The following is a 24,313-nucleotide window of genomic DNA, read 5'->3' as shown; positions in this document are numbered from 1 at the left end:
TATTAATTTCTTTATGTATAGTTTTGCTGATTATTTAATCGACAATTATACACCAAAATCATTATTCATCAATAGATTATTTTTCCAAAAGTAACATTGGAACCATTAGAATTGTAGACTCTGATTTACATAATATATTCAATTCACCAATCAAAAGTTAATATATGTGTCACTCACAACACGCAATCAATGTCACATATCTCTTTCATATTCACCAGTCAATGTGATATTGTATTGTTCCTGAACAATTCAGTTAAATAACTATCAGAAAGTGTTATTGTAGGGACCCCAAGGGTAGGTAAGTTAACTGAAGTCTCCATTTTGGAACTCACATCTCCAAATTAACTTTAACTTTTCACAAACACAGCAATCTACTTTCTGTCTGTGGCTGAATCAGACTGCAAAGAGAAGCGGGGTTTAAGATGGAGGAGAAAGGTCAAAATCTAAAGTTGCCAAACTCAACGTTAAGTCCTGAAGGCTGCAACACCCCATCTGGAAGCTGAGATGCTGCTGCTCCAGCTTGTGCTGGGGCTTCACTGGATCGCAGGCTAAGGACGGACATGCGAGCTTGAGAGCAAGGTGCTGAGTTGAAATAACATGTCACAGGAAGAATGAGATCATGCTTGTGAACTGAGCAATGGTGTTCCGCAAAGTGGTCACCCAGTCTGTGTTTAGCCTCTCCCATGTAGAGGAGACCACATTGGGAACAGCAAATACAACTATTTCTGGCTACATGTTGGTAACAAAGTGCCAAGAAATCCTAAGGAAATTATTTACAAAAGAGAACAGTCAGAAACAACTGGGGTGGAAACAACTCCTCAGCATGGCGACTTATTACTCAAAAGGGCTCTCGATTCGGCACTCTCAAAGGCATTACAGCTGATGACTGCTAATATTATTAAGGTCACTGACAAGAAACTGAGCTTGTTAGCGCAGAATAGCAATGCTCATGCTATAAAACTGCAGAATACTGGCAACCGGCTTGATGAAGTGGAGGAGAGAATCCTTACCGGGCAGCATGGTAGCACAGTGGTCAGCACTGTTGCTTCAAAGTGCCAGGGACCTGAGTTCAATTCCCAGCTTTGGTCACTGTCTGTGCGGAGACTGCAAGTTTCTGTCAGGTTCTTGTCTGCCTCCGCAATCTATGTGTAAGCTAAAATCCCCCCTTAATAGAGTCATAGATGTTTACAGCATGGAAACAAGTCCTTTGGCCCAGCTGGTCCATGCCACCCAGTTTCTATCACTAAGCTTGTCCCATTTGCCTGCATTCGGCCCATATCCCTCTATACCCACCCTGCCCATGTAACTGTCTAACTGCTTTTTAAAGGACAAAATTGTACCCGCCTCTACCACTGTCTCTGGCAGCCCGTTCCAGATGCCCACCACGCTCTGTGTGAAGGCATTTCCCCTCTGGTCACTCTTGTATCTCTCCCCTCTCACCGTAAACCTATGCCCTCTAATTCTAGACTCCTCTACTTTTGGGAAAAGATGTTGACTATCTACCTTTTCGATGCTCCTCATTATTTTCTGGACCTCTATAAGATTACCCCTAAGCCTCCTATCCTCCAGGGAAAATAGTCCCAGCCTATTCAGCCTCTCCCTATAACTCAGACCATCAAGTCCTGGTAGCACCCTCGTAAATCTCTTCTGCACTTTTTCTAGTTTGACAATATCCTTCCTATAATAGGATGACCAGAACTGAACACAGTATTCCATGTGTGGTCTTACCAATGTCTTGTACAACTTCAACAAGACATCTCAACTCCTGTATTCAATATTCTGACCAATAAAAACTAGCATGCTGAATGCTTTCTTCACCGCCCTGTCCACCTGCGACTCCACCTTCAAGGAGCTATGAACCTGTACCCCTAGATCTCTTTGTTTTGTAACATTCCCCAACTCCCTACCATTAACTGAATAGGTCATGACCTGATTTGATCTACCAAAATGCATCACCTCACATTTATCAAAAATTTCTTTTTTCCTTTTTAAAATTTTTTTAGATTACCCAATTATGTTTTCCAATTAAGGGGCAATTTAGCGAGGCCAATCCACCTACCCTGCACATCTTTGGGTTGTGGGGGCGAAACCCACGCAGACACGGGGAGAATGTGCAAACTCCACACGGACAGTGACCGAGAGCCGGGATCAAACCTGGGACCTCAGCGCTGTGAGGCAACTGTGCTAACCATTAGGCCACTGTGCTGCCCTCACATTTATCCAAATTAAACTCCATCTGCCATTCATCGGCCCACTGGCCCAATTGGTCAAGATCCTGTTGCAATTTTTTGAAAACAAATTTCAAGTACCCAGTTAATTTTTTCCAATTAAGGGCCAATTTAGCAAGGCCAATCCACCTAACCTGTACATCTTTGGGTTGTGGGGGCGATACCCATGCAGACACGGGGAGAGTGTGCAAACTCCAAATGGAGAGTGACCCAGAGCCAGGATCAAACCTGGGACCTCGACGCCATGAGGAAGCCGTGCTATCTATTGCGCCACCATGCTGCCCTTCTTTTGTTACACTTTTGCCTAAATTCAGCACTTATACAGTCTAAGACCTCAGAACTCCTACCAGGGGGTTTATGCACAACACCTATTATAGTTTGAGATCCTTTTCTGTTCCTCAGTTCCACCCACGTAATAATCTTTATTAGTGTCACAAGTAGGCTCACATTAACACTGCAATGAAGTTACTGTGACAAGCCCCTAGTAGCCACATTCTGGCACCTGTTCGGGTACATTGAGGGAGAATTAAGAATGTCCAATTCACCTAATAAGCACATCTTTCGGGACTTATGAGAGGAAACGGGAGCACCCGGAGGAAACTCACACAGTCACGGAGAGAACGTGCATACTGCACATAGACAGTGACCTCAGCTGGGAATCGAACCCGGGATCCTGCCGCTGTGAAGCAACAGTGTTAACCACTGTGCCACCGTGCCGCCCACATGTTCTCCATTGGATCCTTTCCCCTCATTATATCCTCCCTCACCATTGAGGTGAAAGTATTCCTAATCAGTAAGGCTACTCCACCCTCTCTACCATCTTCCGTCCCTCCGATAAACCGGGTATATTTAGTTCGCAGTCCTGACCATCCTGCATCCCATGTCTCCATTATAGCTACTACATCAGAATCGTCATTTTGAGTTTGCACCTCATCTAATTTACTCCTTACACTCTGTCCATTATTATATAGAACTTTTACTTGGGCTATACCCCCTTACCTGTCTCTCAGCACTGATGTTTTATTCACTTGTTTATCATTTCTCTCTTCTGGTTTAACGAGTATACTTCTTGCAGTTTTGCCATGACCAACAGTTCCTGAAGTTGAGTCCTGATGATTTCTTTACTCTCTGCCCTGCTACTTGTTTTTCGAACTGTGTTAACATCTCTTGAGGCTTCCCCATCCTCCGATTTACTAGTTGAAAAAATCCTTATGACCAACCTATCATTAACTGGCTTTTTCCTAAAGTCTACAGCTATTGTTTCGTCTCGTTTTCGTTCAGTTTAAAGGGATTGTTATTGCACAATTTTATGAACTTCGACACCATGTTCCTGTAGTTTCTTATTCCTTATAAGATTCACAAGTACCGTAAGATTAACATACATCAGGATTGTTACGTATTGTGCTATGATCGACTGTCATTCGTTTAGAGGATGAAAAGCAAAAGTGAAAGTACTGAGGATACCCAGTCTTCATTAACATGGACTCCGAGTAAATCCCAGAAACGAACACCCTTTGGGTTCTGTTCTGAAGTAGGACAGATTTTTTTGCTCATCTCAATAAGCTACAACAGTTGCATTGTATTTAAAGCTGAAGAGGAACAAAGAAAAGTACTGTGAGCATAGTTTGCCTAATCCATTCATGTGCTGTTGGACCACATGGACCAAGGTCAGAAAAGCACTGTCCTTGACCGAGTGTTGCAGACTGGCACATTCCAAGGTCTGGAATACATGCTGAGGGACGCTTTCAAGCCTGGGGCAGCCGCCACCAAGGCACAATGGGGAAAGGTCACTGTGTAAGGCCTTTCAGCCAATGTTCACCAAGGGGCTGGTAACTTGGTAAAACCCCTTGTACTGTGTTTACTCCTAACTGAATGTAACTGTATTGAAACACCGCAGAGTACAAGAGAAATGTACGTAATTTGAACAGAATTGTACTCTGTAACAAAAATAGTGAAACGTTTGTAATGTTGTCGTATGGGCACTGGACCGGTCTAAGTCCAGGCCGGGTAAGAGACCGGCGGCGGCCAGGGCCCTGTGGGAGTTCATGGATCAGATGGGGGGCATGGACCCATGGAGATTCGCGCGGCCAAGGGCGAAGGAGTTCTCCTTTTTCTCTCACGTCCATAAAGTCTACTCGCGGATTGACGTTTTTGTGGTGAGCAGGCCGTTAATCCCGAGGGTGGAGGAGGTTGAGCATTTGGCCATTGCGGTCTCGGACCATGCCCTGCACTGGGTGGACCTGCGACTGGGGACGGAGCGGGGGCAGCGCCCTCTCTGGAGACTGGCTGTGGGGCTGCTGGCGGATGAAGAGGTGTGTGGACGGATAAGGAGGAGCATTCAGAACTACGTGCTAACAAATGATACAGGGGAGGTAACAGCAGCAGCGGTTTGGGAGGCTATGAAGGTAGTCACCAGAGGGGAGTTAATCTCTATTAGGTCCCACAGAGAGAAGAGGGAGAGGGCGGAGAGAGAGAGGCTGGTGGGAGAGATACTTAGGGTAGACAGGAAGTATGCGGAGTCCCCCGAGGGGGGGCTGCTAAAGGAGCGCCGGAGATTACAGGCGGAGTTCGATTTGCTGACCAAGGAGAAGGCGGAGGTACAGTTGAGGAAAGTGAAAGGGGCAGTCTACGAGAATGGGGAGAAAGCAAGTAGGATGCTGGCGCACCAACTTCGCAGGAGAGAAGCGGCCAGGGAGATCGGGGGAATGCGGGATAAGGAGGGTAATATGGTGTTGAGCCCAGAGAAAATCAATTAAGTCTTCAAGGAGTTTTATGGGAAGCTGTACGAGTCAGAACCCTCAAGGGGAAGTGAAGGGATGAAGCAATTTATGGATCAATTAAGGTTCCCAAGGGTCGATGGGGATCGGGTGGAGGGACTGGGGGCCCTGATTGAGTTCGAGGAGATAGTTAAGGGACTGGCAAGTATGCAGTCGGACAAGGCCCCGGGTCCGGACGGTTTTCCTGTAGAATTTTATAAGAAGTTCTCGAAGCTACTGAGCCCGCTCCTGCTAAGAAACTTTAACGAGGCAAAGGAGAGAGGAACCCTCCCCCCCCGACGATGTTGCAGGCATTGATCTCGCTCATTTTGAAGAGGGAGAATGATCCGCTTCATTGTGGATCTTACAGGCCGATATCGCTCCTGAATGTAGATGCCAAATTGTTGGCAAAAATTCTGGCTAGAATAGAGGACTGCATCCCAGGAGTGATTGAGGAGCACCAGACGGGTTTCGTTAAGGGCAGGCAACTGAACACAAATGTGAGGAGGCTCCTGAATATTATTATGATGCCCTCGGAGGGAGGGGATGCACAAGTAGTGGCTGCAATGGATGCAGAGAAGGCCTTTGACAGGGTGGAATGGGAGTACCTGTGGGAAGTGTTAGGTAGGTTTGGATTTGGGGGAGGGATTCATAGGGTGGGTCAAGCTACTATACCAGGCCCCCGTAGCGAGTATGTCCACGAACCGTCTAAGGTCGGAATATTTTAGGCTGTACCGTGGGACGAGGTAGGGGTGCCCCGTATCCCCGTTACTGTTTGCCCTGGCAATTGAGCCATTGGCCATAGCGCTGAGGACTTCGAGGAACTGGAGGGCACTGGGTTTCCCTCCTCTACGCGGATGACCTGCTATTGTATATACCGGACCCGCTAGAGGGGATGGGGGAGGTCATGAAAATGAAAATCGCTTATTGTCACGAGTAGGCTTCAATTAAGTTACTGTGAAAAGCCCCAAGTGGCCACATTCCGGCGCCTGTTCGGGGAGGCTGTTACGGGAATCGAACCGTGCTGCTGGCCTGCTTTCAAAGCCAGCGATTTAGCCCAGCGTGCTAAACAGCCCCATGTGGATCCTGGGGGACTTTGGGAGCTTTTCGGGGTACAAGTTGAACGTGGGGAAAAGTGAGCTGTTTGTAATCCACGCTAGGGTTCAGGAGGAGTGACCAGGGGAGCTCAAGATGGTGGAGAGGAGCTTTCGTTATTTAGGTACACAGGTGGCTAGGAACTGGGATGCCCTACACAGGCTCAACTTATCTCAGCTTGGAGAGCAGATGGAGGGAGACTTTAAAAGGTGGGAGTGCAGACAGTGAAGATGACGGTTCTTCCCAGATCCCTGTTCGTCTTTCAGTGCCTCCCCATTTTCATCCCCAAATCCTTCTTCAAATGGGTGAACAGGATTAACTTCTGTATCTACTATTGGGTGGCTAATGTGGCCATGATTAGGAACTGGGTAATGGAGGAGGGGTCGGTGTAGGGGCGGCTAGAGGCACCAGCCTCTATGCAAAGGCACCAGCCTAGGGACACTAGTAACGCCACCGCTGTCGTTCTCGCTGGCACGATACACCACAAGCCCGACTGCGGCACTGAGGGTCTGGGGTCAGTGGAGGAGGCACAGGAAGGAGGAGGGGGCTTCAGTTTGGACCCCGATACGGAACAACCATAGATTTGCTCCGGGCAAGATAGACAGGGGGCTCCAATGCTGGCCTAGGGCAGGCATTAGAAGGAGAGGAGACCTGTTTATAGATGGGACTTTCCCTAGCTTGAAGGCGGTGGAGGAGAAGATCGGCCTGCCCTCGGGAAATGCTTTCAGATTCCTCCAAGTCCGGGACTTTCCGTGGCTATCCCCTCGAAGGATACAGGACAGCGTAGTGTCTGGCATCTGGGTAGGAGAGGGGAAGGTGTTGGACATATATCAGGGGCTGCAGGGGACGGAGGAAGCCTCAGTGGAGGAGCTGAAGGGCGAGTGGGAGGAGGAGCTAGGCGAGGTGCTAGGTGAGGGCCTGTGGGCGGATGTCCTGGGAAGGGTGAATTCGTCCGCATCATGTACCAGGCTCAGTTTGATTCAGTTTAAGGTGGTGCACCGGGCTCACATGACGACGGCGAGAATGAGCAAGTTCTTTGGGGTGGAGGACAGGTACGTGAGATGTGCAGTGAGTCCGACGGACCATGTCCACATGTTTTGGGCATGCCCGGCGCTTGAAGAATTCTGGCAGGGCTTTGCAAGGGCTATGTCCAGGACTTTGGACACGCGGGCGAAGCCGAGTCCAACAATAGCGATCTTTGGGGTGTCGGAGGGTCCGGGAGTGCAGGAAGTGAAAGAGGCCGAAGTGTTGGCCTTTGCCCCCCGGTAGCCCGGACACGGATCTTGTTAATGTGGAGGGACTCGAAACCACTGAGCATGGAGACCTGGGTTAGTGATATGGATGGCTTCCTCAGCCTGGAGTGAATAAAGTTCGCCTTGAGAGGGTCCTTGCTGGGGTTCTCCAGCAACCTTTCTTTGACTTTCTAGGGGAGCGGTAAAACGTCAGCAGCAGCAGCAACTGGGAGGGGAGGGGGTGTCAGGTGGGGGGAATTGTCTATTTAATGTATATTTGAGTTTTGTATAATGATAACAGCCACCTAGTTTTGTTAAATATTTTTTGTTTATTTTTCTGTTATGTAAAAATTCTGGTTGAAAAAAGCTTTAATAAAAACAATTTAATTTGTTGATCCACCGTGTTCAGATCTGCACTGTAGCCAGCAGGAAGATCTCTGACAGCCTCGTGCTACTCAAGGATACGATCAGCTTTGTGCGGTACAGTGGTGGACACTTGCCTCTTCAGCTTGGACAGAATATCATACATCTCTAGATGGATGTGTTCTTCAAAATCGGCTTTGGGGAAGTAATCTACAATTGGATCTAACTGCGCTACATAAACACCGGTAGCGCTTTTTTAATCAATCGGTGGGAATTGGATGTTTTCCGACCAAATCGGAGTCAGGCAGGGTTGTTCTCTCTCCCCTGTCTTATTCATGTGTTGTATCAAGTCCTTCAAGCAGGATGTGAGAATAAGGCAGTGAAAGGGGAGGTGTAGATAGAGTCAATGGATGGGAAGCAGGTTCATGTGATGGACTGGTCAGTGTTCACGATTCTCTGAAGTTTCTTGTGGTCTTGGGTCTAGCAATTGCAATACCAGTCTGTGATGCAGCCAGATAGGATGCTTTCTTTGGTGCATCTGTAAAAGGTGGTAAGAGTCAGTGTGGACATGCCGAATTTCCTTAGTTTCCTAAGGAAGTACAGGCGCAGTTATGATTTCTTGGTCGTAGCGCGACGTGGGTGGACCAGGACAGATTTTTAGGAATTTGAAGCTGTCAACCATCTCCACCTTGGCCCCGTTGATGCAGACAGGGGTGTGTACAGTATTTTGCTTCCTGAAGTCAATGACCAGCTCTTTAGTTTTGCTGGCATTGAGGGATAGATGTTTTTTTAAAGTTAGAATACCCAATTCTTTTTTCTCCAATTAAGGGGCAATTTAGCGTGGCCAATCCACCTAACCTGCACATCTTTGGGTTGTGGGGTTCTGGGCGGGAGTGTTTGCAGTCTTAGCCAGGATAGTGGAGGAGGAGGTGGACCTGGACCCTTTGGATGCATATTTGGGGTCTCAGAGAAGCCGGAGCTCATGGAGAGGAGGAAGGCCGATGTCTTGGCCTTTGCCTCACTGATTGCACGGCGGCAAATTTTGCTGGGGTGGCATCACCAGGGGCAGCGGCTTCGTTGGGGGACCTGTACGACTTCCTGCGATTAGAGAAGAGAAAGTATGAGTTAAGAGGCTCTTCAGGGGGGTTTGAGGAAAGGTGGGGGATGTTTGTGACATGTTTAAGGGGCTGTTCATCGTTGGGGGGGGGGGGGGGGGGGGGGGGTGAAAAGAGGTAACCTCTGTCCAGACTGTATAGTTGATTGTAGAGAAGCATATTTTCCAGGGTGTTTGTTCGCTGTAACCTGTTTTGATATGTGTTTGTAATAAAATACATTTTTTAAAAAATCTTTGGATTGTGGAGGTGAAACCCACACAGACATGGGGAGAATGTGCAAACTCCACACGGACAGTGACCTAGAGCCGGGATTCGAACCCAGGTCCTCAGCGCCGCAGACCAGTGCTAACTACTGCGCCACATGCAGCCCTTTGAGGGACAGATTGTTGTTGTTCCACCACTCCATTAGGTTCTCTATCTCCATCCTGTATTCTGACTCGTCGTTGAGATTCACTAGGTTAATCCCAGAGCTGAAGGGGTAGGATTACGAGGAGAGGTTGAGTAGACTGGGACTGTACTTGTTGGAATTTAGAAGGATGAGGGGGATCTTATAGAAACATATAAAATTATGAAGGGAATCGATAGGATAGATGCGGGCAGGTTGTTTCCAAGCAGAACTAGGGGGCATAGCCTCAAAATAAGGGGAAGTAGATTTAGGACTGTAGCCACCTGGGTTGGCCACTTCCTCACACAAAATGGAAGAACGCAAAGATTACAGGGAAAAATGGACATTGGCAAAGAAACAAGCAGTCTGCAGAATCCCCTGTATTCTAGCTGCTACAGAAACCAGACAGAATTGTAACTAACGAGCTGCGTATATTAATGAAGCGATTCACGGTGATTCCCAGACACAATGGACACAACAGTTAACTGCAATCGCTACATTCTATGGAAGGTCAGACATTCCGGCGCCAGTGGAGTCTGAGACAAAGGACACCAATAGGTGTAAGGAACCGCCCGGTGATCGAGGGACAGCCCCGTTATTGGGGAAATTCAAATCAATCGATTGGGAAGAGACCCAATCGATTGCAGGTTTATAGAGGGTCCGCCCAGAAGGAAGCGAAGCCCCTGGGACCTATAAAAGTCAGGTCCCAGGACTGATTCGTTCTCCTTGACCAGCCTCCCCGCGCTCTTCTTGACCAGCCGGCCCTCCCCAGCAGAACACCTTTGCAGCAGAAGAACCTTGAGAAGGAGAGGCCTGGTCAGCAGCCGCCATCAAGTACATGTCATACAACGCACGCTACGAGAGTAGACACTCCTGACCCCTTTAGTCCACACCAACTGGAAGCCTGCGGATCCAGGACAAAGCAAGAGGCCATTGTTCCCTGATCCGGCAGTTCCCTTATTCCAGATAAGTATTGGCCTGTTAGTGGTAGGAATAGCCTAGTCTTTTAGTTTCATATGCATAAGTAGTAGATAACTGCATTATAATAAACGTGTCTTGTTTGAATTTACTAACTGGTGTATTGAGTTATTGGTCTGAACTTGAACTTGAATCTTGTGGCGGTATCTGAACGATACCTGGCGACTCGAGAGCTAAGGAATAAAACAGAGCCAAATTGAGTGTAAAGCACACTCACCCAGAACGAGCAACAGGACTGAGTTTAGGAGGAACTTCTTCACCCAAAGGGTTGTGAATCTATGGAATACCTTGCCCAGTGAAGCAGTAGAGGCTCCTTCATTGAATGTTTTTAAGATAAAGATAGATAGTTTTTTGAAGAATAAAGGGATTAAGGGTTATGGTGTTCGGGCCGGAAAGTGGAGCTGAGTCCACAAAAGATCAGCCATGATCTCATTGAATGGCGGAGCAGGCTCGAGGGGCCAGATGGCCTGCTCCTGCTCCTAGTTCTTATGTTCGAGATCCGACCCACATGATATGAACTTTAGCAATAAATACGTGTTTCCCTCCAGGCTTTCTTTGCAAACGCATATTCCAGTAGCGAGCATGCATGAAGGATCTGGTAGAAAGGGTCCTCCAACGAAGCCAAGCCATGTCAACATTGTTCCGGGGCAGCATGATGGCACAGTGGATAGCACTGCTGCTTCACGGCGCCGGGGTCTCAGGTTCGATCCCGGATCTGGGTCACTGTCCGTGTGGAGTTTGCACATTCTCCCCGTGTTTGCGTGGTTTTTGCCCCCACAACCTAAAGATGTGCATGGTAGGTGGATTGGCCACGCTAAATTGCCCCTTAATTGGAAAAAATGAATTGGGTACTCTAAATTTCTAAAAAAAAACATTGTTCCACAACTCTGGCGACGGGGGGGGGTGGATTCTAAGTTACTTTGCCAGTCCACTAAGGAAATCTTTAGATACAATCCACCATCTGTGCTGTACTGTTCTATGTTCTATCTCCTGTTCCCAAAGGGATTCTGTACAGGCCGCTGTCTTAGTAATTTGCGGTTGATGATGTTTCTATGAGGAACAGGTGTTATGGCATCAAATATAATATTCCACGGCAGAGTACAGCATCCTGTCCCCCTGCACTTGACTTGTTTCATCACTCCGGGTGAGAACCAGGACAATCAAAAGAATACAAAAAATCAGGCGATCAAGCAAACAGAAGGCCATAACAACTCAATCCACTCAGCCATTTTTATAATATTAGCTAATGCACACACCAGCACAGCCAAGTGCTGAATGTATCACCAGAACAACTTTCTACTTTTACAAACTTTAAAGACAAACCACTCAGACTGTGTTCTCTTCCTCCATCTCTCTACAAGAGAGAGAAGGAACACTCATCAATGACAGAGAGCAGCTGCTAAAAGCAACACTCAATGCCTGCTTCCTGCTCAGAAGAGAACACTATAAATCCTCCTCGTGGTTTGTGAGACCAAACACTCTAGAAACACATTTCTCTAGGAAAAAACTATAGAAATGATCCCAAAGAGTATAATCTTACTGAACTACACTCAGAAGCTCAAGTGGCAATACCACAAATACACATTACGGTCAGGGACTGCATCTCTAATTTATTAATTTCTTTATGTATAGTTTTGCTGATTATTTAATCTACAATTATACACCAAAATCATTATACATCAATAGATTATTTTTACAAAAGTAACATTGGAACCATTAGAATTGTAGACTTTGATTTACATAATATATTCAATTCACCAATCATAAGTTAATATATGTGTCACTCACAACATGCAGTCAGTATCACTTTCATATTCACCAGTCAATGTGATATTGTATCGTTCCTAAACAATTCATTTAAATAACTATCAGAAAGTGTTCTTGAAGGGACCCCGAGGACTAGGAAGTTAAAAAAAAACAAAGTCTCCATTTTGCAAACTCAAATCACTGAGATAACGTTTACTGATCACAAACACAGCAATCAACTTCCTGTTGAATCAGACTGCAAACTTGGTGTCATATATGATGCTGAGATGTGTTTCCAACCGCAGACCTGTAACATCAGTAAGAGCTTATTTCCACCCCGGTAACTTTTTTTTTGCAAAACTATACTTTATTTGTCGAGAATCTGCAAAAATATAACAGACATTTAAAAATGGCACAATAATATTCATGTTTTCTACATAGAACATTTTGCACTCTGCGGTGCTTCAATACATTCTCAGAAACATTACTACTTTAATTTTGCAAAAATAAACTCTTTGTAAAATATCTGAAAGAATATTACAAATTATTCAATAATACTCAGGTTCTCTTCACACATCAAGTTGCACTCTGAGGTGCTTTAGTACAGTCAAAGAAACAATAATAACATTTCAAAATGGTCATTAGAAATGGTGCCACGGTATTTAAGTTGTCCACACAGATCGATGTTATAATCCAACCAGAGGCCACAGGGTCTGCAACATTGGAGTATGATCAGCTGAGTATGATCTCCCTAGATGAGGGGATGGAGCTACACCCTTAAACCAAGGGCCTCATGGGACATAATATCCTGGCCCAAGTGATGGCCGGGCGGTGGAGACCCTTAGGGGAGTAGGTGTTGTATTATAGTAGGTAAAATAAACTTGAGCTTTCCTTACAGTTATTGCTTCCATGTGGTCACTCGCCTGGAACTTTACACTGGCGACGAGAGTAAAGTGGACTGCAGGAGACGCCATTACCTTCAGTCCAGGCTCACCTCGACTACTGCGGGCATGCCACTAATCAGAAAATTAGAAGCGTTCAACACCAAGGTGGGTGACTGGACCCAACATATCGAGTGAATGCGCTACTTCTTTCGGCTCAATAACATTGTCGGTGACGAGAGACAAATAGTGACCCTCCTCGAGGTATGCCGGGCAGACACCTATCACATCGTCAAGAGTTCAGTTTTCCTGGATTCGCCTGACACGCGCTAGTTTGCAGAGTTGGTTTTCTTGGTAAACAACTATTTTGATCCTAAATAGTCACTGATAGTCCACCCTTTCCATTTTCATGCGGTCAACCAAAACCAGGGAGAGTCCGTTAAGACTTCTTTTTTTAAAATAAATTTAGTGTAACCAATTCATTTTTTTCCAATTAAGGGGCAATTTAGCATGTTTAATCCACCTACCTTGCACACATTTGGGTTGTGGGGGTGAAACCCACGCAAACACAGGGAGAATGTGCAAACTCCACACGGACACAGTGACAGAGCCGGGATCGAACCTGGGACCTCGGCGCCGTGAGGCAACAGGGCTAACCCACTGCGCCACCGTGCTGCTAAGACTTCTTGGCCCGTTTATAAAAACTCGCTAAGTTCTGTGAGTTCGGCCCAACCTTGTCTGAGGCACTCAGAGACTGGTTGGTCTGCGGCATCCGCGATGCGATGACCCAAGAACCCTTGCTAGTTTTTCAAGACGGACCTGGTGCCATCTGAGGTGCCTCGCCAAGATTTCAGTGGACCCTGCCTCACCTCCTCGAAAGCGGGTCACAAATTTATCTTTGGCCCTTCCTTTGTAACAGATGCAGAGGCACCCACACGGTCGGCAAATTTGGAATGAACTTGCCATAATAGTTGGTTAGGCCCAAGAAAGACCGGAGTTCCATTGGATCCTTTGGCACAGCGGCCTGCCGTATTGCTCGTACCTTGTTGTCCACTGGGTGCAAGCCATTCCGGTCCATTCTCTAACACAGGTAGACCACTTCTTTTAAGTGACATACACACATTTCGCGCCATAGGCAGACCCTAACTGCCTCAAACTGATGTTGTATGTTCTCTAGGTTCTTATTTTTAAATAAATTTAGAATACCCAATTCATTTTTTCCAATTAAGGGGAAGTTTTTTTTTATAAATGTTTTTTATTCAGTTTTCATGCTTTATATTGAACAAATTACAAATTGTTAGAGAGAGAGAAAAAAAAAGAACACGCAAAAATTAACATATATATTTACAGGTAAGCATCTTCGTAATAATAACTGTGGCCTCCCCCCTTTAGCCGGCATACATATTTTACATTCCCCAATATGGCCGAGGCACATGTTTATTGGCATTTATTTAGTTTGGTTTTGGGCCTTAGCTAGCCATCAAACCCCCGCAACGAACCCGTAGCCCCCCCCCCCCCCCCCCGGGCTACCTTCCCCCAATTCCCGTCCATTTTCCCCTGATTCTTGGCCACCCGACTATTCTTCCTCTTGTACGTTGGCCACAAACAGGTCCCGGAACAGTTGCATGAATGGCTCCCACGTTCTGTGGAAGCCGTCGTCCGACCCTCGGATGGCGAATTTGATTTTCTCCATTTGGAGAGATTCCGAGAGGTCGGCCAGCCAGTCTGCAGCTCTGGGCGGTGCTGCTGACCGTGAGCCAAACAGGATTCTACGGCGGGCGATCAGGGAGGCAAAGGCAAGGGCGTCCGCCCTCCTCCCCAGGAATAGATCTGGCTGGTCTGAAACCCCGAAGACCGCCACTATCGGGCATGGCTCCACCCTCACCCCCACCACTTTGGACATAGCCTCGAAGAAGGCTGTCCAATACTCCACAAGTCTGGGGCAAGACCAGAACATGTGGGCGTGGTTGGCCGGGCCTCTTTGGCACCGTTCACATCTGTCCTCCACCTCCGGGAAGAACCTACTCATACGGTTTATTAAGGGGCAGTTTAGCGTGGCCAATCCACCTACCCTGCACATCTTTGGGTTGTGGGGGCGAAACCCACGCAAACACGGGGAGAATGTGCAAACTCCACACGGACAGTGATCCAGAGCCGGGATCGAACCTGGGACCTCGGCGCCGTGAATCAACAGTGCTAACCACTGTGCTGCCGTGCTGCCTCATTTTGCTTATTTTAAATAAAGATTTTTTTTAAATTTAGAGCACCCAATTCATTTTTTTAACCAAAATTAAGGGCAATTTAGTGTGGCCAATTCATCTACTGTTTACATCTTTTTGAGTTGTGGGGATGAGACCCATGCAGAGAATTGTCAAACTCCACACGGACAGTGACCCAGGGCCGGGATCGAACCCGGGTCCTTGGTGCTGTGAGGCAGCATTGCTAACCACTGCACCACCGTGCTGCCCGTTAAAGAAAGACAAAGATCCAGAAGAGTGTGGGTCATATCGGCTTTTTTCACATTTCAATGTGGACACAAGGTTGTTAGCTAAGGTGTATGCGACGCACTTCAAGGACTGTGTGCCTGGGTGATAGCCAAGAATCAAACGAGTCACAGCGCCAAGGTCCCAGGTTCAATCCCGGCTCTGGGTCACTGTCTGTTTGCACATTCTCACTGTGTTTGCGTGGGTTTCGCCTTCACACCCAAAGATGTGCAGAGTAGGTGGATTGGCTACGCTAAATTGCCCCTTATATGGAAAAAATGAATTGGATACTCTAAATTTATTTTATAAAAAAGAATCAAACGAGGTTCGTGATGGGGCGACAGTTGCCGTTAAACATTAGGTGGTTGTTGAATTTGGTGGCGGCGCCCCCGACAGATCAGGTAACGGAGGTAAAATTAGTTATGGATGCGGGGAAGGCATTTGACCGGTTATGTGGGAGCACCTTTTTGAAGTACTGTGGCGGTTTGGTTTGGTGTCGGGGTTTTTTGAATCAAGCTGTTATACAGGGCCCCCACGGAGACTGTACGCACGAATACTATAAATTTGGGGTATTTTTGCCTGCATCGGGAAACGAGGCAGGGCTTGTCCACTGTCCCCATTGCTTTTCGCATTGGCGATTGAACCATTGGAGATGGTGTTTAGGGATTCAACAGAGTGGAGAGGAATAGACAAAGGGTCACCTGGATTCGAAATGTTTGCTCTTTTCTCTCCCTACAGATGCTGCCAGACCTGCTGAGATTTTCCAGCATTTTTTTTTTGGTTTCAGATTCCAGCATCCGCAGTAATTTGCTTTTATTTATTGTGGAGAGGAATAGTATGGGGGGATGCAACATCGAGTGTCCCTGTGCCTGGGTCACAGGAAAAGTGACAACCTATTGCTTGATTTCTTCTTTTGTGTTTCTGGCAATGGCTCTGTCTCTTGTGTATAAACCTTGTTACTAAACGTTAAAAATCCCAATAAACATTTTTTAAAAAAAGAAACACATGCTAGATTGCAGGATAAAGACATATTCCGTGTGTGTGATGAATGTTGGAAATTTTTATATAGTTTGTAATGTTATTAAAAGTCGGGGTTATGGATCTGTTGTAGTAATATTTTTTAAAATCTTATTTAGCATAGAGGCAAACTTTGCATCTTCAGAAGGTGCAATTATGATGTTGTAAAAGTGAAAACATCATTCATTCCAACCATATATATTGTTTACCCATATATGGTTAATGGAATTTTGTTCATAGAAAGAAGGTTCCCTGGGGTTTAAATAATTGGGGGGTTGTGGTTAGCCTCAGGAAGGTGGTCACAACCCAGTAAGTGAGATAGAGATTGTGATGAACGGTATTAATAACTGCCGTAAACGGTACCTGACCTTTAATACCATGCCCCTTTAAGAGGCTTGGAACCCTGGGGGACTCCGCCTCTGGCTACGCCCCCAGGAAACAGTATATAGGATAAGGCTCTATGTGGCGAGCACACTTCTCTCGAATGCTGTCCTGTTCTCTGTATATTAAAGCCTTTGATTACCGACCTCGCTCTCGCGTCGTAATTGAGAGTGCCTCAATTTAATATACAGACACATCAAGATGGACAGCGCTCTAAAACCGGAGAAGCGCAACCTGGACTCCAGGTCGCCGGAAGCCCCGGAAATTTTAAAATATTGGCTCCGGTGTTTTGAGGACTATCTGGACTCCTCAACGACTGATGTCGACAGCACTCGCAAGCTGCGTTTACTACATGGCCGGGTGGGCCACCGACTCTCCGCCGTGATCGAAACCGCTACGACCTATGAGGCGGCGGTCGAAATATTGAAGAAACGCTTCATAAAACCTACTAACGAGGTACACGCCAGACATTTGCTCTCAGCCTGCAGCCAGCATTCCGGGGAAACGCTGGACGAGTTCGTGGAAAGACTCAATGCGCTCGCGAGGAACTGTGACCACAAAGCAGTGACGGCAGAAGACCACAGGAACTTACATATTCGCGACGCCCTTGTGTCTGGTATCAAGTCCTCGTACATCCGGCAGCGGCTCCTAGAAGACGGGGCAAAGGATCTCCAGGGCACGGTAACGCTCGCCTCTTCTCTCGAAATGGCCCACCGTAACCTCCGTACGTAATCCGCGGACCTTGCGAACCCCTCTCAATCCCCTCCAGACTCGGCCACGCTACAGGCCTGTGCCACGCGGCGATCCACTCACTCCAGGAGTTCCCCATGCTATTTCTGTGGGCAAGGCCAGCACCCACGTCAGCGTTGCCCGGCCCGATCCGCGATCTGCAACGACTGCGGGAAGAAAGGGCACTTCGCGAAAGGCTGGGCCCAAAGGCCACAAACAAAACCCTCACCAGACCCAGAAATCAAGCTCCTGGTCTCACAGACCCCACAACTCGGCCGCGCTGCGGCCGGGCACGCCCACTTTCGATGCGTCATCGACCTTGTGCGAGTCATGGGAGCGGCCATCTTGGCGGCAGCCATCTTCAAAACCCGACACGTTCGACCGGCGGCGGCGGCCATCTTGTGACTCCGGGCGGCCATTTTGTGAGTTCAACTCTGACAGCCCGCAACTAGGAGCGATCATACTCGATCAATCGCGGTCGAAATACCTGTGAAACTCAATGCAGCGGGTGCGAATCAACGGCCACGACACTCCCTGCCTATTCGACTCCGGGAGCACGGAGAGCCTTATCCATCCAGACACGGTAAGGCGCTGCTCCATGCACATCCACCCCGCCTCCCAAACTATCGCCCTCGCCTCAGGATCCCATTTGGTTCAAATCACGGGGTATTGTGTCGCTGACCTCGCAATTCAAGGCGCTAAATACAGTAGTCCCCCTTTATAACGCGGGTGTTGGGGTCCAAGACAGCCACCAGACCGCCACTACGGGGGGCGGGGGGAGAGGTCAGACCCCCGTAGACTCACAATGGGAAGCGCTAGCATAGATTTTAAAATAAATTTAAAACCCCCATCGTGGATCTAATTTAAACAGTGTCAATTTCAGCGGCCGGAGAGGGAAGCTGCTCTCTCACTGAAATAATCAGCCGGCCGCTGAAATTGACACTGCCGGCTGCTCTCTCCCTCCAATCCAACTTTTAAGTTTTAATGTTTCTGATTGGAGGGAGAGAGCAGCCGGCAGTGTCAATTTCAGCAGCGGCTGATTATTTCAGTGAGAGAGCAGCTTCCTTCTCCGGATCAAAGTGAGCGGCCGCTGAAATTGACACTGCCGGCTGCTCTCTCCCTCCAATCAGAAACATTAAAACTTAAAAGTTGGATTGGAGGGAGAGAGCAGCCGGCAGTGTCAATTTCAGCGGCCGGCTGATTGTTTCAGTGAGAGAGCAGCTTCCCTCTCCGGATCAAAGTGAGCCGGCCGCTGAAATTGACACAACTGACAGTTGGGGTCCATAAGCTCCCCCGCGGTATATCGCGAACCGCGGTATTGCGGAGTGCGGTGTAACTGGGGACTACTGTACTCCCGTTTTAAACTTTACATCTTTCCTCAACTCTGCGCCCCCCCTGCTGCTCGGTCTGGACTTTCAGTGCAGCCACCGGAGCCTGACACTGAAGTTCAGCGGACACCTGCCCCCACTCACGGTATTCAGCCTGGCGGCACTCAAAGTTGCGCCACCCCGCCTCTTCGCGAACCTCACTCGCCACCAAGAGTCGCCGGTACAGTACCCAAGACATGACTTTTATCAAGTCAGAGGTTCAGCGGCTACTAAAAGAGGGGGTCAGAGAGGCCAGCAACAGCCCTTGGAGGGCTCAAGTATTGGTAGTCCGGTCCGGGGAAAAGCAACGAATGGTAGTGGATTATAGCCAGACCATAAACCGCTTTACACAACTCAATGCTTACCCACTTCCCCGCATAGCTGAAATGGTCACTCACATCGCCCAGTATCGGGTATTCTCCAAGGTTGACGTAAAATCGGGTTATCATCAACTCCCTATCCGCTCAGAGGACCGCCCCACACGGCTTTTGAAGCAGCCGGTCGGTTGTTTCACTTCCTCAGGGTCCCTATTGGTGTTACAAACGGAGTCTCCGTTTTCCAGAGGGCGATGGATCAAGTGGTGGACCATTTACGGGCTACCTTCCCGTACTTGGACAACGTCACCATCTGCGGCCATGACCAGCAGGACCACAACGCAAACCTGAGGAAGTTCCTCCAGACTGCCCAGGCCCTCGACCTCACGTACACAAAGAGAAATGCGTGTTCCACACAACCCGGCTAGCCATCCTCGGCTACGTCGTGGAAAACGGGGTCCTAGGCCCGGACCCTGACCGCATGCGTCCCCTTAAGGAACTCCCCCTTCCCCGTAGCCTCAAGGAACTCAAACGGTGCTTGGGGCTTTTCTCCTATTACGCCCAGTGGGTCCCCAGATATGCGGACAAAGCCCGGCCACTCATTAAGACCACGGTTTTTCCCCTGACGGATGAGGCCCAGTCAGCTTTTGACCGTATCAAGGCCGGCATCATCAAGGCCGCCATGCACGCGGTGGACGAAGCAATTCCCTTCCAAGTAGAAAGCGACGCATCAGACGTCGCCCTGGCTGCTACCCTCAACCAGGCGGGCAGACCAGTAGCGTTCTTCTCCCGAACCCTCAACGCCTCGGAAATTCGGCACTCTGCAGTCGAGAAGGAGGCACAAGCCATTGTGGAGGCCGTGCGACACTGGAGGCACTACCTAGCCGGTAGGAGTTTCACCCTCGTCACCGACCAACGGTCGGTCGCCTTTATGTTCGATAACGCACAACGAGGCAAAATAAAGAACAACAAAATTCTGAGGTCGAGAATAGAGCCCTCCACCTATACGTACGATATTAAATATCGCCCGGGGAAGCTCAACGAGTCCCCAGATGCCCTGTCTCGCGGCACGTGCGCCAACGTGCAATTGGACCGCCTGAGATCCATCCACGATGACCTCTGCCACCCGGGGGTCACCCGGCTTGCCCACTTCATCAAGTCCCGCAACCTACCCTACTCCACAGGGAAGGTCAAGGCCATGACTAAGGCATGCCAGATCTGTGCGGAATGCAAACCGCAATTCTATTGACCAGACAAGGCCCGCCTGATAAAGGCTTCTGAGCCCTTTGAGCGACTAAGCGTGGACTTCAAAGGGCCCCTCCCGTCCACCAACCGCAACATCTATTTCCTCACCGTCATCGACGAATTCTCCCGCTTCCCTTTTGCTGTCCCCTGCCCCGATACGACCTCGGCCTCCGTGATCAAGGCACCGCTGCGCAGCATCTTCACACTGTTTTGTTTCCCCGCTTATATCCACAGCAACCGGGGTACAACGTTCATGAGTGATGAGCTTCGTCGGTACCTGCTCAGCAAGGGCATCGCCTCGAGCAGAACGACGAGCTATAACCATCGGGGAAACGGGCAAGTGGAGAGGGAGAACGCGACAGTTTGGAAGGCTGTCCTCCTAGCCCTACGGTCAAGGAGTCTCCCTATCGCCCGCTGACAGGAGGTCCTACCCGATGCCCTGCACTCCATTACGTCGCTCCTCTGTACGGCCACGAACGAGACCCCTCACAATCGTTTGTTTGTCTTCCCCAGGAAGTCCACCTCTGGGGTCTCGCTTCCACTCTGGCTGATGACTCCGGGTCCAGTCCTACTCCGGAGGCACGTGAGGAGCCATAAAACGGATCCAATAGTCGAGAGGGTCCACCTGCTGCACGCAAACCCTCAATATCCCTACGTCGAGCACCCCGATAGCAGGCAGGATACTGTCTCCCTGCGAGACCTGGCACCCGCTGGCTCTCCCACCGACCCCACCGACTCTCCCACTGACCCCGACGTTTTCCCCACCGACCCCCCCCCCTTCTACTGACGCTCCCCGCCCCTCACCGACCGACTCCGACAGCGCCCCCCCATAGCGCCCCGTGCCCCCCAGCCGGCGCCGGCACCGACCACCCTAATCACCCCTGATACCCCCCACACCCCTCCGAGGCGGGCTAAGGCTCAGCCAACCGTGCTCCCAGATAGACCACCATCGGAACCGACCGCATCCGCGGCGCCACCACCGGAGCAGCGAAAGTCAGCACGGACGATCAGACCGCCACAAAGACTGAACTTATAATTTAAAACACTTCACCCCCGACGGACTATGTGTTTTTTTTAAACAGGGGGTGAATGTGATGAACGTTATTAATAACTGCCGTAAACGGTACCTGACCTTTAATACCTTGCCCCTTTAAGAGGCTTGGAACCCTGGGGGACCCCGCCTCTGGCTACGCCCCCAGGAAACAGTATATAGGATAAGGCTCCATGTGGCGAGCACACTTCTCTCGAATACTGTCCTGTTCTCTGTATATTAAAGACTTTGATTACCGACCTCGCTCTCGCGTCGTAATTGAGAGTGCCTCAGAGATTATGTCATTAATGGGAATAGCCAGGTCTGTAACAGGCAGGTTAGCTTTTAGTTTTTGCTAGGAACTTGAAGCTGAGCACCGAGCGTTGAAAGGGGCTTTCTCTCTCTCACTCTTCAACGAGTCTTTTCCAAAAAATCTCTATCCGGAAAACCACAAGTATCTTTGTGTTTGCTAACTTTATTGTGTTGTGTTTGACCTGTGATGGGCTTTACTTAATTGGAGATAGAGAAAGTATCAGTTAGAAGTTAAAGTGTTTCCTTTGTTAAGAATTGTTTTACTGTTTGGGGGGCTGTTATTCACTGTGTAATGTTTGCATTCAAAATTGTTGTCAGAAAATTACAAATACCTTGATAAAATGTTTTTTTTTAAAAAGAATTGTTTTACTGTCACTGTAAGTTGTATTCTGTGGTGATAATGTATTTTACGAATAAAGTTTGTTTTAATATAAAATTTACCCATTGGTCAGTGGAATCATTCCTGGAACGAAGTAGCCTTTCTCACAATTTAATTTTTTAAAAAGTATTTGGGGTTCTTGTCCAGTATCCGAACAAATATTGGGCTCTGGTCCGAGATTTTTTTTTTAAATTTAGAGTACCCAATTCATTTTTTCCAATTAAGGGGCAATTTAGTGTGGCCAATCCACCTAGCCTGTACATTTTTGGGTTGTGGGGGCGAAACCCACGCAAACACAGGGAGAATGTGCAAACTCCACACGGACAGTGACCCAGAGCCGGGATCAAACCTGGGACCTCGGCGCCGTGAGGCCACAGTGCGAACCCACTGCGCCACCGTGCTGCCCCTAGGTCCGAGATCTTAACACATGACGTACAGGAAGGCAAAAATAAGACGAGATCAATGACCACTAGGCAGGATCTCTCCAGGATTCTATAAATCGAAGAATGAGACACCATCACCTGACGCCAAGGCGGTGCACAGCCTAGGCCCCAGCCGGGGGGAATGACTCGACCTGACTCACTTGGCCACCTCCAATCACTAAGGACAAGCATCGAGCATAGGACAATATAGGACCAGTGATCAGCAGGCCCTACTGACCCCAGGCCCCGCAAACATGTATTGTGCTCCACTGAACCTGATGCACCCAACCTCCAAATCAAGATTACCAAAGCATGGCAACCGATCCTCGAACTCAACTGGGAATTCATCGCCTATCACTTGCTGGGGACTGGGCTCAAAGTGATATTCCGTACTGCCCCCCTCTCCCAAACCCATCAGGATAACTGACACACCACGCAGCAGGATTTCAACGATACAAAAGTTGCCCTTAACCAGGGACAGTGTTTTATCAAGCGCAAGAACCCACTCATGCACCTCCGCTACTCTTCTAAAGATACCCTGCAATCCCTCAAAGTGAGCTCTAACGACCTGCACTGCAGAGCCGAAATTCTCAGGCAAGGCAACATCTTCAAAGGCAGCCATCATCTGATGCACATAGCACCACCAAGACGAGAGTCCACACAGCAGCAACTGCGCCACTACCGGCTGGCCCCAGCCCACTCTGACCGCCATGAACAAACAAGGGTTTTAGCATTTTGATTCGTTTTGTTCTCACAAAAAAAGCAATCGAGACTTCTAGGGACATAGCCCAAGAACAATCAAATATGAAATATGCATCAGGACATAACGACGGAATAAAGCCGAGGACAGCCAGAGCTTATGAAAAAGCAGCTGCTCCCATGCTCACATCACCTGACTACCCCCCCCCCCCCCCCCCCCCCCCCGCCAACCAATTGTTGAAGAGTGGCATATTCTGGCATCCAAGACTACATGTTGAGGGACGCACTAATGTTTGAGTCAGCTACTGCAGAGGTGCAATGGGGAACGGTCGCTGTCTAAGGTCATTCAGCCACACTACACCGAGGGCCAGGAAACTGTGCAGAACCCATCGGTCTCTATGCATAACAAGGAATGTACATTGTGAATATCGGGAGTATTGAAACTGTATTAAGGTAGCTCAGTGTGGAACATACTGCACGGAGAAAAGTTGAATTCTATTAAACTTTCTGTAATATTCAATTGTAAATGTATTGCCCTCGAGCTGTAACCCTGACATGAAATGTAGATAGTAAATATCAAGAATATTGCAATTGTATCAGGGCACCTTTGTAGCCATCTAAGCTGGCCATCTGCAAAGGACCATGGGAATTATGGCAACCCAGGACTCAGACAGATACAGAGCCTATGTATATTTGAAACACAAGTAGCCAAGCCTCGAAACCCCCGCTCGTTTGCATTTTAATAGCCCATTTTCCCAGGACAATAGAACTCCAATTAAGAAACCGGTACAGCCACTGGCTGAATGGCGCCACTTCCTTTACTCAGAAAGCCCAACTGCCAAGGTCAATGACCACTAAGGACCTGCCCAGCTACCAAGGCACCGCTCCTTTATTGGCCGAAATCGAAAACAGTAATCAGAGCACTGTTGAACTATTGGGTCCACGGTTAAGGATCGCCCCAAAGAGCGTGAAATCCCAGAGGGATAAAAGAGAGCACAGCCATGTGGTTTGTCTCTTTTGGATCCGGCCTGTGCCACCCAACTGTAGCAGGAACAGCCAGCCAAGTTCAAGACCAATGATCGCTACCTGGCGGATGAGCCCAGCAGAGACAGAGCCACTTTCTTCGAACCAGCCAAGTGAAATCCAGATAAAGGCC

General features: G+C 48.5%; 1 protein-coding gene and 1 non-coding gene across 8 annotated transcripts in view; both read right to left on the bottom strand.

Moving 5' to 3' along the window:
• Nucleotides 1–24,313, bottom strand: part of LOC119975096 — a 207,652-nt gene that overhangs the window by 140,395 nt on the left and 42,944 nt on the right. The window lies entirely within an intron of this gene.
• Nucleotides 11,474–11,690, bottom strand: LOC119975349. Its single transcript, XR_005462753.1, has one exon. It is a non-coding gene; the product is annotated as a small nucleolar RNA U3 (small nucleolar RNA).

The sequence above is a fragment of the Scyliorhinus canicula genome, chromosome 12, assembly GCF_902713615.1.
Source record: "Scyliorhinus canicula chromosome 12, sScyCan1.1, whole genome shotgun sequence".
In the NCBI taxonomy this organism is placed as follows: Eukaryota; Metazoa; Chordata; class Chondrichthyes; order Carcharhiniformes; family Scyliorhinidae; genus Scyliorhinus; species Scyliorhinus canicula.
The sequence above is the reverse complement of the archived record's forward strand: the minus strand, read 5'-3'. Positions and strand labels throughout refer to the sequence as shown.